The 14,019-nt window shown below is 32.0% G+C and overlaps 1 non-coding gene across 1 annotated transcript; it reads right to left on the bottom strand.

The window, feature by feature from the left end:
• Positions 1-4,101: 4,101 nt before the first annotated feature.
• On the bottom strand, positions 4,102-4,204 carry LOC115942049 (U6 spliceosomal RNA). The gene has a single exon (XR_004076703.1). It is a non-coding gene; the product is annotated as a U6 spliceosomal RNA (small nuclear RNA).
• Positions 4,205-14,019: the final 9,815 nt, after the last annotated feature.

Raw genomic sequence — 14,019 nt, 5'->3', positions numbered from 1 at the left:
AGTTCTAGATGAAGTGTTCCATTATAGATTTTGGATACTAGCCCTTTATCTGATATGTCATTTGCAAATATCTTCTCCCATTCTGTCGGTTGCCTTTTGGTTTTGTTGACTGTTTTCTTTGCTGTGCAAAAGATTTTTATCTTGATGAAGTCCTATAAATAATGTTTCTTTAGAATTGCTTTCATATAAACTCTGGACTATCACTTTCTTAATGAATCCAAACTTTGTGTAAAAAAATAATGCAAATGTCTACAAAACTTGCATATAAGTTTTGAATTTTTTTACGGGCCTTAGGTTAATACCTTCTCCTTGGGAGGCAAACTTTTTGTGTACTTCATGAAGAAACTTTAGAAAACTTCACTCTGTAAACTCACAGAGTAGTGGTTTTGGATTTCTGCCATCTCTTGTGAAATTGAGCCCTAACTTAGAACTGTATTAATAATGCTTTATCTACTTAGCCATCCTCCTTTCCCCCCCAGTTATCAAAATAGGTTAACTTCACTTGGACCTCATTTTTGTCACATAGGTGGTTTCATCAGGTTTCAAGAACCATTACAGAATGACTGTCACCACTTCTACAGAAATAACTTAAATTCCTGAAGTACAAAGTACAATAGTAAGTGACTTAGCCATCAAACCTATGTGACAATGTCAAACATGAAGCATTTTTTTGAGGAAAAATAATGTATTTCATGTCTTGTAGTATTTGGAAAGCCTACAGTATCAAAGTTATATAGGAACTTAAAAGAAGAAAATCCAAGCAACTTTCAACTTTATTGAAGCAAAAGCTACAGAAAAAAGTGCAGACTGAATTTATGATGCAAAATCAGTGAGCAGAAAAATGAATAACCCAGTCAATTAGTTATATGTAGGGGTGTGTATGTGTAGATAGTTTGGGCATTAACTATCAATCCTTTATTATATGTATAACAAGGAAATCTTTATATAGGAGCGGTGAGAGAACACTCTTGATGATTAAAAGATAGTCTTATTTCTATCCTTTCATCTAATATGATATCCTGTATGACATATTCACCTCAGTTATGTATTATTTTCTAGTTCACTAGGAACTGACCTATTCATGATGCAGTATTGAGGTTCTACTCTCCAAACTATAGTTTCTCAAAGCTGTCATCATATTATAGCCTGAGTTCTCATCATTCTCTTTCCTGGATCCAGAGTCTCATGGATTCTTGCTACATTTCTGTCCTTGAGTTCTGAACAATATCTCTAAACCCTTCCAATAATTGTCATTTTTATTGATCTAAGCTAATTTGAATATATACCTAATACAAGATATTTCCTGACAAAAATAGACTGGACTTCCTTTACACACACACACACACACACACACATATATATGTGTAAATATATATATATATGTGTGTGTAAAGGAAATATTTTATAAATATTTTATAAAATTTGCATGAGAAATGTACTTTTTTTCCCCCATTGAATTTTGTAAATGGCTCAAACACTGGGGATAAAGAATTTTCAGCTGAAGAAAATGGATATCCCTTCTCTTAATCATAATGAAAAATAGAGCAGAATATGAAGCAAACATTTGGACTACAAGAGTAGACAGCTTCTGCTATATCAATCCAGATTTTATGGAAGTATAAAGTCATAAGCAATTCCAGTGAGGGGGGAGAGTGATATGCCCCTGGGCATATATGTCAGAATAGAAATGAGAAATAAGTGGTAACGCTGTCCTTTTCTTTCTTCTGGGATTAGTGGCAGAAACAAATTCTGGCAGCATCACTGAATCAAAAAGCATAAAAGCATCCTATTTTTGAAAAATTCTAAATTGGAATCAGTGTCAAAGGACTAGCGTAGCAGAGTTTAAGATGCTGTCTCCTGGTGAGAACCATGAGGAATGAAGACTCATCCTTTGGATATACAGAGAACCATGCCCTTTCTTCAAGATAGGAATAGAGCAGGGAAGATATAGCGGGGGTCATAAACAGAGAGTTGCTGGACTTGCAGAGTGGATTTCTTTATGGCGTAATCAACAGTAGTGGTGATATCATGGCCAGAGAAAAATTGGGAAAAAAAAATTTTTTTAAGATTTTATTATTTGGGGGAGAGCGAGAGAGTGAGCACAAGCAGAGCGAGCGACAGGTGGAGGGAGAGGGAGAAGCAGGCTCCCCACTAAGCAGGGAGCCCAACGTGGGTCTTGATCCCAGGACCCTGGGATCATGACCTGAGCTGAAGGCAGATGACATTTAACCGACTGAGCCACCCAGGTGCCCCTGGAAAATTTTTCTAGAGCACATTTCTCAGAATTAATGTATTCTGCCACTGGCCCTTCCTCTTCTATAAGGTTATGACCAGTAAGCATTACATGCGTAGATCAGTAGATATGGAAATCACGTATCAATTTAAATTAATTTTGGCAAGAATTTGAAAAGAAATGTCAATAGAAAGCATGGCAAAGGCTGATGGCAGAAGAGAACTTTCCTTCTTCTCACCTCACATTTAAATTTCATAACCTCTTTCTTTGTGTCAATTTACCCCCTAGCCTCTATCTGCAGCAGCTCCATATTTAGTCATCTTCCAGGTGAAATGATTTTTTATTAAACATCTCCATAGTTGCATGGCAACAATATTATATTTACAAGATACACATATATAAGCAGATATTCAACAACATTTATTCTATAGTATGAATTCACTTCTAGTTGGCACATTCCCTCAGCCTTCAGAATTTCAATGAAAAGTGTGCTTTATGTTCTTTCTCACCATTTTTATCCATCAAATTTTTCATAAACTGGGTCTTAGTTAAACTTCATTGCTCCAAAAACAACCAGAATATATTTTCAGCTCTTATTTTCATGTTGCAGTCTTAAATAACAGACCCCTAGCATTTCATGAGGGAAAGAATTAAAGAAAAACCATCTAGAAATATAATTCAGGTTTCCATTTATCGATACCTAATACTTCAAAGGAAATCTCACACAATGGACTTGCTAGACTTTATCTTCCCCTTAATGCTGAAAGCCAAATGTGAGATAAGTTTGATGTGAGATACATCTTACTTGGCCCTAGAAAAGGCCTGAATTCTCAAAATAATACTTCGAAATTTCTGAAAAAAATAAAGTTCTTTATTCTAATTCCTCGAGGAGAAAATTTCTTCATCTCAGGATAGTAATCTATGTACCTCTACCCATAAATAGATCTTTGCCCTCTGAGGTTCCAGATGTGCACATTTTGATTCCCACAATGATTCTTATTCTTTTTAACCGCAGTTGTGATCTTATGTGTGAGCACAACAGTCAAAACTATGTTAATAATCTACCTTTGTATACTAAAGCCAAGCAGGAGAGAGGATGATTAAAATGATGGTATAGAATTTGATCAACAGAGCCCTTCTTCATCTCCCATGTGGCATTTAGATACCAAATATTAAAAATATTGCTTATACTTACTGAAGCTTAACCAGAGCACCTTTGTGTAAAGTATACAGTGTGTTCAACTTATGCTCTCTTCTCTTTAGGATTTGTTGGATGTACAGTGTATGCACACAGACACACACACACAGTTGGTATCTACATAGAGATGTGTGTGTTTAATTTGAACAATATTCCTATATCACCAGTGAAAGACTCTGGTAGAACCTGAAGTGAAAAATACATCTTGTGCCATAGACTAAAATGGGATCACCTAACTCTTTCTTGAATCAAACTTATTGCCATTCAGAACAAAAAATCAGAGAAAGGCTCAATTTTGTTTTGTTGGGTTTTGTTTTTCGTTAATAATTATTAGAATTAACTATACATTTTGCCAGCTTTCTTTCTCATCATTATTATATTTCATGATTTTTCATTGATGAATTTATTAGTGTGCAAGAATACATTTAATAGTAATTCACCCTTAGAAGGTCATTGGGTAGTAGACTTTGAGTGCTTACATTTCTGAAAATGTTTTTATTTAGCTCTTAGTAGTATATACTACTGTGGTTGAGTATGAATCTAGGTTCTGACTATTTTGGTTAATACTGATTTATTGACCTCTAGAGAATTCTGCCAGGTAAGTCTGATGTCAGTCAGATTTTTATTCCTTCTTAGATAATCTTGTGATACTATTGTGTTTGCTATGAGTGAAGATGTTTATTCTCTCTGGAAACATTTTTTGTCATCCTTGTGCAGGGGCCATGCTAATCTCTGGGTCGTTCCAGTTTTAGTGTTATGTGCTGCTGAAGCAAGCTCTCTCTGGAAACTTTTTATATTGCATTTTCATCTTTTTAACTTTTTAAATATATATATAATTTACCATGGTGTTCCTTAAATTGTGCAGTTTTATATGAAATATATCATTAAAACATATATGAAACATGTATGTGACACATAAGGAAAAAGAAAAAAATATCTCTGAGCCCACAAATCAGCTTCAATATAAAATTTTCCGGTCTTCATAGAGTCCCCAGTGGACTTTCTGTGACAAAAACCAATCCCCTCTTCTCTCTCCTATGTTTTTTTCCCTCTTTTCTCTTCTAAAGGACTGCTAGCCTCAATTTTGTTTTATCTTTTGTCTGTGTTTAGAATGTCATCAATATGTGTGAATTCCTGAAAACTATATTTTAAGTTATATGTGTTTGACATCTAAATACATGATATACTCTAATTTTTGGGCTTTCATATTTCCTTTTCTGTAAATTGCCTCTATGTATGTCCATTTATCTTCTGGATACTTTGGTTTTTTGTAAGTTTATAGGAATCCTATATATAATCTCAGTCCTAAATTGTGCAGTCATATGTGTTGGAAATACCATTGATTAGTTTAAAGCCCTGTCATAGGACACTGTGATAATTATGTCATCTTTGGAAATAATACTTGATAGTTATCTGGCAGGTAAATCTTGCTCTTTGGGAATTCCTTGACTATTCTTGGCCTTTTACCACCTAAAATTTATAATATGTTTATTAATTTCCACCAAATCCTATTGGGATTTTGATTAGAATTAAATTGATTTTATATATCATTTTTGATAAATGTGGGATCTTGTGGCACTGTTTCTAATTTATGAGTATGTGATATCTCTTTCAATACATATCAGTGAGTTTTATGTATACTAAATACAAATTAGGGGCGCCTGGGTGGCTCAGTCGGTTGGGCGACTGCCTTCGGCTCAGGTCATGATCCTGGAGTCCCGGGATCGAGTCCCGCATTGGGCTCCCTGCTCGGCGGGGGGTCTGCTTCTCCCTCTGACCCTCCCCCCTCTCATGTGCTCTCTCTCAAATAAATAAAATCTTTAAAAAAAAAAAATACAAATTATACATAAAATGTATAAATTATATATAAATACTATACATGCTTTTTTTCCTGTAGAAATTTTGCCCACATTTTCTTAGATTTTACTCCTTAGGTACATTAGAATTTTTGGTGCTAGGTTAAGTGATATATTTTAATTAGTTATTAGAAATGCTTGTAGTTTTAATATGAAAGTGTAGCAAAATTTCAAATATTAATTTGTATACAAATGTTCCATTGTCAGGGCGCCTGGGTGGCTCAGTCGTTAAGTGTCTGCCTTCGGCTCGGGTCGTGATCCCAGGGTCCTGGGATCAAGCACCCGCATTGGTCTCTTTGCTCAGCAGGAAGCCTGCTACTCCCTCTCCCGCTCCCCCTGCTTGTGTTCCCTCTCTCGCTGTCTTTCTCTCTGTCAAATAAATAAATAAAATCTTTAAAAAAAAGTTCTATTGTTAATTTTAATAATTTTGTATAATCTACAATTTTTACAGTCTACTTGAAGATTCTTTTTTCTATATCATCTATAAAAATAAAGGATCTGACTTATTTTTTCCTATCTCCTTATCTATTTTCTTTACTTGATTTATTGCACTAGACATTATCTCCAGAAGAATATGAAATAACATCAGTAAGAATGGATGCCTTTTACTTGTTTCTGGTCATAAAATAAATACTTTAAATATTTCATGTTTTGTATTTGTTTCAAGTTTTACAATAGTTAAGGATTGTCAGGTTAAGAACATTTTATTTTCTGCTTTTCTTGGTAAGATTTTTTTTGACAATAATAAGCATTGTGATTCCTTAATCCCCATTTTTGTAACTTTTGGGATGATTGGGATGATTACTTGATTTTCTCATACACAAGTTAGTTTATATTAATTTTTTTGTAATACTAAAAAATACTAAAAAATAAATTCCTGTGGAAAGTTTAAAGTTTAAATTATTCAAGGTGTATTATCACCTTAATTTGTTCTTAATTAGGCTTAGGATATTTAAGATATTTGCATCTATGTTTAATGTGAGATTTGCTTATAATTCTATTTATAATATTGTCTTTATTAGAGTTGGTACCAAGTTTAGGATTTTGGTAAAGTAATATAGATATGTTCTCTTTCTGGACGTTATAATAATTGTGGTAAATTTATTTGTTCCTTGAATGTTAGTAGGTAATACTACTTGGACCTGCCCTTTTTTGTAGGATGATTTTTAAAAATCATATCAGGTTTTGTCATGATTAGAGTAATAGTAAGGTTTTTTTGTTTTGAGTCAGCTTTGACAAATATTTTATCTTCTTGAGAAGTAAAAGTTTTCAAATTTATTGGGATAAAGATTTCACAGTTTTAAAATACTGGTGTCCATTGTTTTCATACATGTTTTACTTTCCTAATATGGTCTGTTTTTTGCCTTTTCTCTTCCTTCATCAATGTTAGTTTGTAAATCTTAAAGCCTTATGAATCTTATATTTTTAAGAAGCTCACTTTTGTTGATAAGTTGAATCTATATTTTTAAATGTATTTGTAATTTCTTTTTATTCTTTGATATTTAATTACAGTATGTTTCAGTTTTTCTAATTTGTTAAGTTGCATTGTAGAAAGTCTCAAATCTTTTTTAAAAAAAGTCTCTACTGCAATTTTTTAAAAGGTTTTATTTATTTATTTGAGAGAGAAAGAGCATGAGCAAGGGGGGCGGGGTGGTGGGGAGTGGGGGGCGGTGCAGAGGGAGAGGGAGAAGCAGAATCCCTGCCAATAGCAGAGCCCAACACTGGGCTCCATCCCAGGACCCTGAGATCGTGACCTGAGCCAAAGTCAGATGCTTAACTAACTGGGCCACCCAGGCGCCCCTCTACTGCAAGTTTTATTATACAGTTTTGTCATTACTTTTTCTTTCTGCTTTTATTAAAAATATGTTGGGCGCGTGGGTGGCTCAGTTGGTTGGGCAACTGCCTTCAGCTCAGGTCATGATCCTGGAGTCCTGGGATCAAGTCCCGCATGGGGCTCCCTGCTCAGCAGGGAGTCTGCTTCTCCCTCTCCCACTCCCCCCTCTCGTGCTCACTCTCTCTCTCTCAAATAAATAAAATCTTAAAAAAAAAAAATAAAAATGTTATTCCTTGATTTATATAAGTACAGTTACTAATTTCCAAACAAATAGAATCTTCCTAAATTATATGTACTCTTGATTTTTAACTTAATTTGTGACCAGATTTTTTTTTTCATTTTTTGAGTCTTGCTTTAGAGCTTTGAATGAGATCAGTTTTCATAAGTGGACCTTGCAAACTGGAGAAAAAGGCATATATTTTCTTAGTTATTAGGTATAAAGTTATATATTTATCTAGTATATTTAGGTGTTCATTATATTGAATTTTCAAAATTCTTACTGATATTTATTGTCTATCATTTCCAGAGAGAGATGAATTAAATTTTCCCAATAGGATGTTGGATCTGTCTCCTTTTAATTCAGTCAATTTTTGCTTTATATTTTTAAGATACTTTTATTAGTTGCATAAAAGAGTAGAATCATATTTCCCTGGTGAACTGAAACATATGTTATTGGTAGTGACTGTCCTTTCATTTCAAACTTTTATTTCTCCATTACTGATTCTTTTGATTTATTTCAAAATGTCAATACCAACGATCTTTTGGTATTAATCTACAGTTTTTAAAATCTGTTATTGTATAATTATTTTTAATTTTTATTCATAAAATTTTATATGTTTTTATTGATATGGAAAATACTTATAATAGGCTGCTTATTGTTTAGTGTGAAACATAACATTTATATGAAATAATATGGAGGTATATAATGTGTCTATTTTTCATGAGTTTTGGATTATTTGTTTACATCAAACTATATTTGATAATTGTAGGGAAAACCAGAATGTGCTCCTGAGATTCAGATATGTCACCCTCATTCTTTTGGAGTTCAAGGTTCTAATTTGCTAAGCATAGCAAACTACCCAAAGACATTGCCCTGTCTTTACCAATCCATAATGCCATAACAACTATTATAAATATAGAAAGAACAATGGGGGTTGGAGAGAGAGCTAGAAACACACACACACACAGAGGGAGAGAGAGAATTTTACATCAAGTATTTTTAAAGTTTGTTAGACTTCCTAGTTTGTCAACTTGTCTTGAATTATTTCAACACACGTATCCTGAGAAAAGTAACTAGACTGCAGAAATGAATGAGGTTAAACTTGTCACATCATGGTTTTATAAAGAAGTTATGGACAGTGCTTAAACACAATTTATTCTGAGTAATTCTATCTTATATTGGAGTGATGGGTTTATCTACTCTGTAAGAGCTTACTAGCTTACTGCCAGGGTTTACCCCCACACTCAGAAGTCGATTTAAATATGCTTTTAATTTTTTAGAGAAACTTATATATGTCTAGAATAAAGAATTCCAAGGAATCAACCTAAAATTATAATGTAGCATTTCTGAAATAGAACACATATATGTACACATGCATTCACATGTACATACACAAACATATACTTACATACATACTCTATTTACATAGAATCATCTAAATTTTGCATGTTTTTCATTGCATATGCCATCAGTTTTAATGAAAGTTACATTGCATGAAAGTGGAACAAAATACTAGTTTCATATCCTTTTACAATAAAAGTTCAATGTAGTAATTATTTAGTAAGTATTTCTGTGTATAATGACTCCTGTGTGTTAAATCCATCATAAATTTTATCTTAATTTCATAAAACTTTAGAAGCATAATATTGAAATCTACAGTTTATTTTTCAAATCAAACATACAATTTTTTAGATTGAGATTTTAGTGACTATCATTAAAATTTCTTAGAATTGTTAATATTTCTCATTGTAAATAGTTGAATTTACTACAGGAAATTTAGTTTATTAGTTATTTTTCTATAATGTAACACCTGACTTCTGACTTTCTTTCTATTGCCCTCAAATGTATAGCCTTCACAATGAGAAGACAAAATGCATTAAAAAACATGTATTTGAATAAGAGTAAAACCATCTGATTAGAAGATATTTTAAAGTAATAAAATTATTACGGATGAAAAATATATTTCCCTATATTTGTAGTAAAATGAGACAATCATAGGCTCCTCTTAATTTAATTTTAACTTGCAATTATTTCATTATGCTCTGCTTTAAGATAAGCTAAATTCCTTTTTTTTTTTTTGAATGCATGTAACTGGTTCACATAGCATGCTGGCATTTAAAAATAAAATCTTGGGTATCAGTTTTCTAAAATATCAGAGCAGCAGAGTATCTGAGTATCTGATATTTGAAACATTTCTTTTTCAGAAATAATGTGTTTCTTATTGTTTTATAATTCCCAGTGTTTGACATGGATATTATGAAGAATTACAAGCACTTTTCTTTCTTTGTTTATATCTCTGGCATGTAATATTTTATATTACTATGGATTAAAATAGCACATACAGTGCAGGATTGACTTTGGTCTATATGACTTGCCATTTATTAAAAATATTTGTTTTCAGTTATTAATGAGTTTTAAAACCATACAATTTAATTTATTGGGAAATTAAAATTTCTTTCAGTGCCTTTATACTACTAAGAAAACCTGAAGCCCAGAGGCGCCTGGGTGGCTCAGTTGGTTAAGTGTCTGCCTTCACCTCAGGTTGTGATCCCTGGGTCCTGGGATGGAGCCCCGCATTGGGCTCTCTGCTCAGCAGGGAGTCTGCTTCTCCCTCTGCCCCTCCCCCCTGCTCATGCTTGCTCGCGCTCTCTCTCTCTCACTCTCTCAAATAAATAAAATCTTAAAGAAAAAGGAAAAAAAAAAGAAAACCGAAGTCCAATAATATTCAAATTATTTGTCTAGATTAACTTTAGACTTAAACTCCACTCTCCTGATGACTAGTTAACCAGCCTAAAGTCCCTCTAATTTAGACTAGGGTATTTCAATAATGTATCAGCATGAATTTATATGGATTTACAAGTATATGTCATTTGACCTCCAACTATCATTCATTGAAATCTCCTTTTATGGATATGAGTGTGACTGTTTTGAAACGTATCAATGCTGAGGCACCTGGGTGGCTCAGTTGAGTGGTGGACTCTTGATTTTAGTTCAGGTCATAATCTCAGGGTCCTTGGATTGAGCCTCAGGTGGGGCTCTGGGCTCAGTGGAAAGTCTGCTTGGGATTCTCTCCCCTCTCCCTCTGCCCTTCCCCTTGTTTGCATGTACGGGTGTGCTCTCTCTCTAAAATAAATAAATCTTTAAAAAATATATCAGTGTTAAAGTAAAAAAATGCAAAAACAATTTAGCCTGTTATTAATATTCACTACTTTCAGAAATCATACATGAAACAGTTTTCTAGTGGCCTTTATATCTATACTCACCATTATATGATTTATATGACACTAGATACATAAGTTTTCCCTTATTCTATTCAATTCTTAGTAGAATTTAAGGCAATGTAAACTGATTAATTGAAATGTAAAAAAAATAGGAATTATAGAAGTACTTCTTGATGACATATAAAGATAAGGGGAAAACATGAGATATTCTGGAAAATATCCTGTTAGAGCTGACTCCTTAATAATATTGTAGAGAGATAAATAGATGAATCTTTACCTTTACCTGTTCTTCAGTCATAATTCATTTTTTTATCATGCTTTTTAGAATCAGTGCTATTTGGATGTGAGATGGTATTTTTCCATTCTGCTTTGGGTTCAGTGTTTTATATTCTTTTTCTTGTCCCTCCTTCATGATTACATAATGGATGAGCTAGGATTCAAATGCAAGTTTTCAGTTTCCATATTTTTGTTCTCTGTAGTATATTCCTGCAAATACACTTCATGTAACTTACTAATTAGAGTGCAATATTTATGAAGGGACACACTAAAGGATATAGGGAGTGGGAAGAGTAGTAGCAGGACAGATTCCTTTGAGACTAATGGAGCCAAGCAATTATGCATTGAACAATTGCCTTTCTTAAGAAATTATATAGTGGGAACTTTACACATATGATGTAATTTTAACATAACTATACATTTTTGCAGATAACAGAAATGATGCAATGAAGAAACTGAGGCTGAGGTGTTAAAGAAAATTCCCTCAAATCTCAGAACAATTAAGCCACAAAATCATGGTCTAAATCCTCGTGTCCAGTGAGATTTAAATTCAGATTGAATTCAGATTGAAATCTTGGTTTTACCATTAAGTGTGAAAATTTACTCCTGTTACTTAACCTCTCTATGCTTTAGTTAAACAGAGATGACATATTTGGATTTTTATGAAGATTAAATGACAATGCAAGGAAAGTGTTTAGCAAATAGTGGCCAATAAATATTAGTTGATTTTGCTATTGCTGTTATTTCAATTTAGAAAGATTTTTTAGATTAAGCATTTGATTAGTGATTTGAAATATGATTATAATATTGAAATATTTTTTGGATTTTGCCATTGCTTTTACAGAATTTTCCTGGTTGTACAGTAATGTGATCTATGACTTCTCACTTAGTAGATGACTTCTAACTTTTCTGTCTCTTTTCAGTGATTGCTATTTGCCTTTTTCATTAATCGTACTTGATACCTCCTAGAAATAAAATTGAATACATGCACAAGTAGTGATTTATATTTTAAATATATCTAATAGTTTTTTTAATTTTTAAACTTTATTTTATTATTATTATTTGTTTCTGATATGGAATTAGGATCATAGATATAAAAACAGATTTCCTAAATTTTTACTACCACTCAATTAATAATGCACAAATAAATGGGCTTTTCAAATAACTAGATTATGACGTTTATTCACACCTCCAGAATGTGAAATTTTGTTTTCATACATAATAATACTTTTTAATGATTCACATTAAGTTCAACATTGAATAAATAGAGAAAAAATATTTTGTTTTATTACTGAATGCAGTCTTTTGATAATTTAATACTTATTGTATGGTATAATAATGTGAGAAATAGAAATATTAAAATATAGAATAACAATTAGAATCTAAATAATTCTGTTTTTCTCCATGTGACATATATCCTACCAAAAAGCATAAATAAAGTTTAATTAGTACTTGGGTGGATAAAGGGAACTCACGCATTTTTTTTTTTTTTTTAGGAAATGTAATTATATATGCAATTGAAGAATGGCTGAAAATATGAGTCAATCCCCTTTCATTAGTGGAACATAAATTCTGACAATTGTCTAGTAATAAAATCTAGATTTATTAATATCTCTGCTACTTCTACTTTCTGTAGAATATACAAGATATTTATGGGGTAGATGATGTGACCATCTCTACTCTGCATAGTTACATGAATTAATTACAGCCAGAATGGAAAATCTATTAAATTTTTCCATGCAAATAAGTTCACCATTTTAAATTAATATTTGTAGTACCAATAATAAGAAATGTTTCTAAGTCTAGAAGACTGAATTGATGATAATTTAAAGACATTTTAACTTACTGCAAAAGCTAATGCATAGTCCACAAAGATTGGACGAAGAATATTTTGATGAAATTTGAATGCCCAGCACACAAGGATCACATATGAGCTAAATGATAGTTTCTCATATACCCTCCTGCTATTAAACATTATAAAAATTCATCAAAATTAAAATTCAGTACGTATCATAAGACCTTAAATAATAAAACCTTGAATAGTCTTCATTGACAAGGTTCTGTTGTACTTCCAGTAGGACATTTAAGATTTCCTTTTGATGTATATCTTTCCTTTTTAGTTTTCCCATGCTCATGTTTTCAATTATCTCTATGCTGTTTAGCATCTTCTTTTCTTATAACATTCTCTACATGATAGAGCATTATAGAGATGGAATTAAGGATTGCCTTTGGGGATGAGTTTATAGCCAGTGTTAATGGAATAAAAATTTCTAACTCCAGAACTACACCTCTATTTCTAAATTTAGAACTTGATATACCTTGGGTATTGACTATTACTTCACTCTTTCTAAACAATGTCTCTACTGCAAATGTTTTCTTTCACAGTAGTGTCTATGTAATACAAAAATCATTTCAATTTAGTGAAAAGAAAATAATTTATTGACTCTAGAACTTAGGAATTTGAAGCCAATTTTATTCCAATAATTATTCTATATGATTGTTTTATATATAAATATATAATGAAAGTTCCTGGATCTATATGGACCAATAACAATACTTTTAATTTTTTTAATTAAGGGCCTTGTCATAGGATATCCATGCATCATGAATATTTTATGAAGTACATCTGCAAAAATTCGTAAAAAGGTTGCACACACATATACATATACATTAGCACACAGATATATCTGAGATTATATGTATATATAGATAGTGCTTAATTTTGTCAAGATTTTTTTTCAAATACAAAGAATGTAATATTTTAGTAGTGATGATGCCTAAGTTAGAACATTTTAGTTTTCTGTAGCTTATATTAACCTTTTTATTTTGTCATAATTACAGTCTTCAGAAGTGTTACAATAATAGATTTAATTTTTCTTACTTCTTTGGTAGCAAATAACCCCTATCAAACCTAATTACATAAAACATTTTACCTTAAAACTAGAAATTTTAAATGCAGGTAACAAGAAAGTATCATTCATCCATATTTGTTGCAAGAAAATCTTATTTCTCTTGAAATTTAGAGATCAATTTATTATAATTAAAATTGTTTTAATCTTCATTTAAATTTATACATTTTTTTAAAGATTTTATTTATTTATTTGAGAGAGAGAGAGAGAGCACAAGAGGGGGGAGAGGGAGAGGGAGAAGCAGACTCCCTGCCGAGCAGGGAGCCCGATGC

Source organism: Leptonychotes weddellii, chromosome 14 (genome assembly GCF_054177405.1).
Source record: "Leptonychotes weddellii isolate Sample4059 chromosome 14, ASM5417740v2, whole genome shotgun sequence".
NCBI classification, from domain to species: Eukaryota; Metazoa; Chordata; class Mammalia; order Carnivora; family Phocidae; genus Leptonychotes; species Leptonychotes weddellii.
This window is presented reverse-complemented; position numbering and strand designations above follow the sequence as displayed.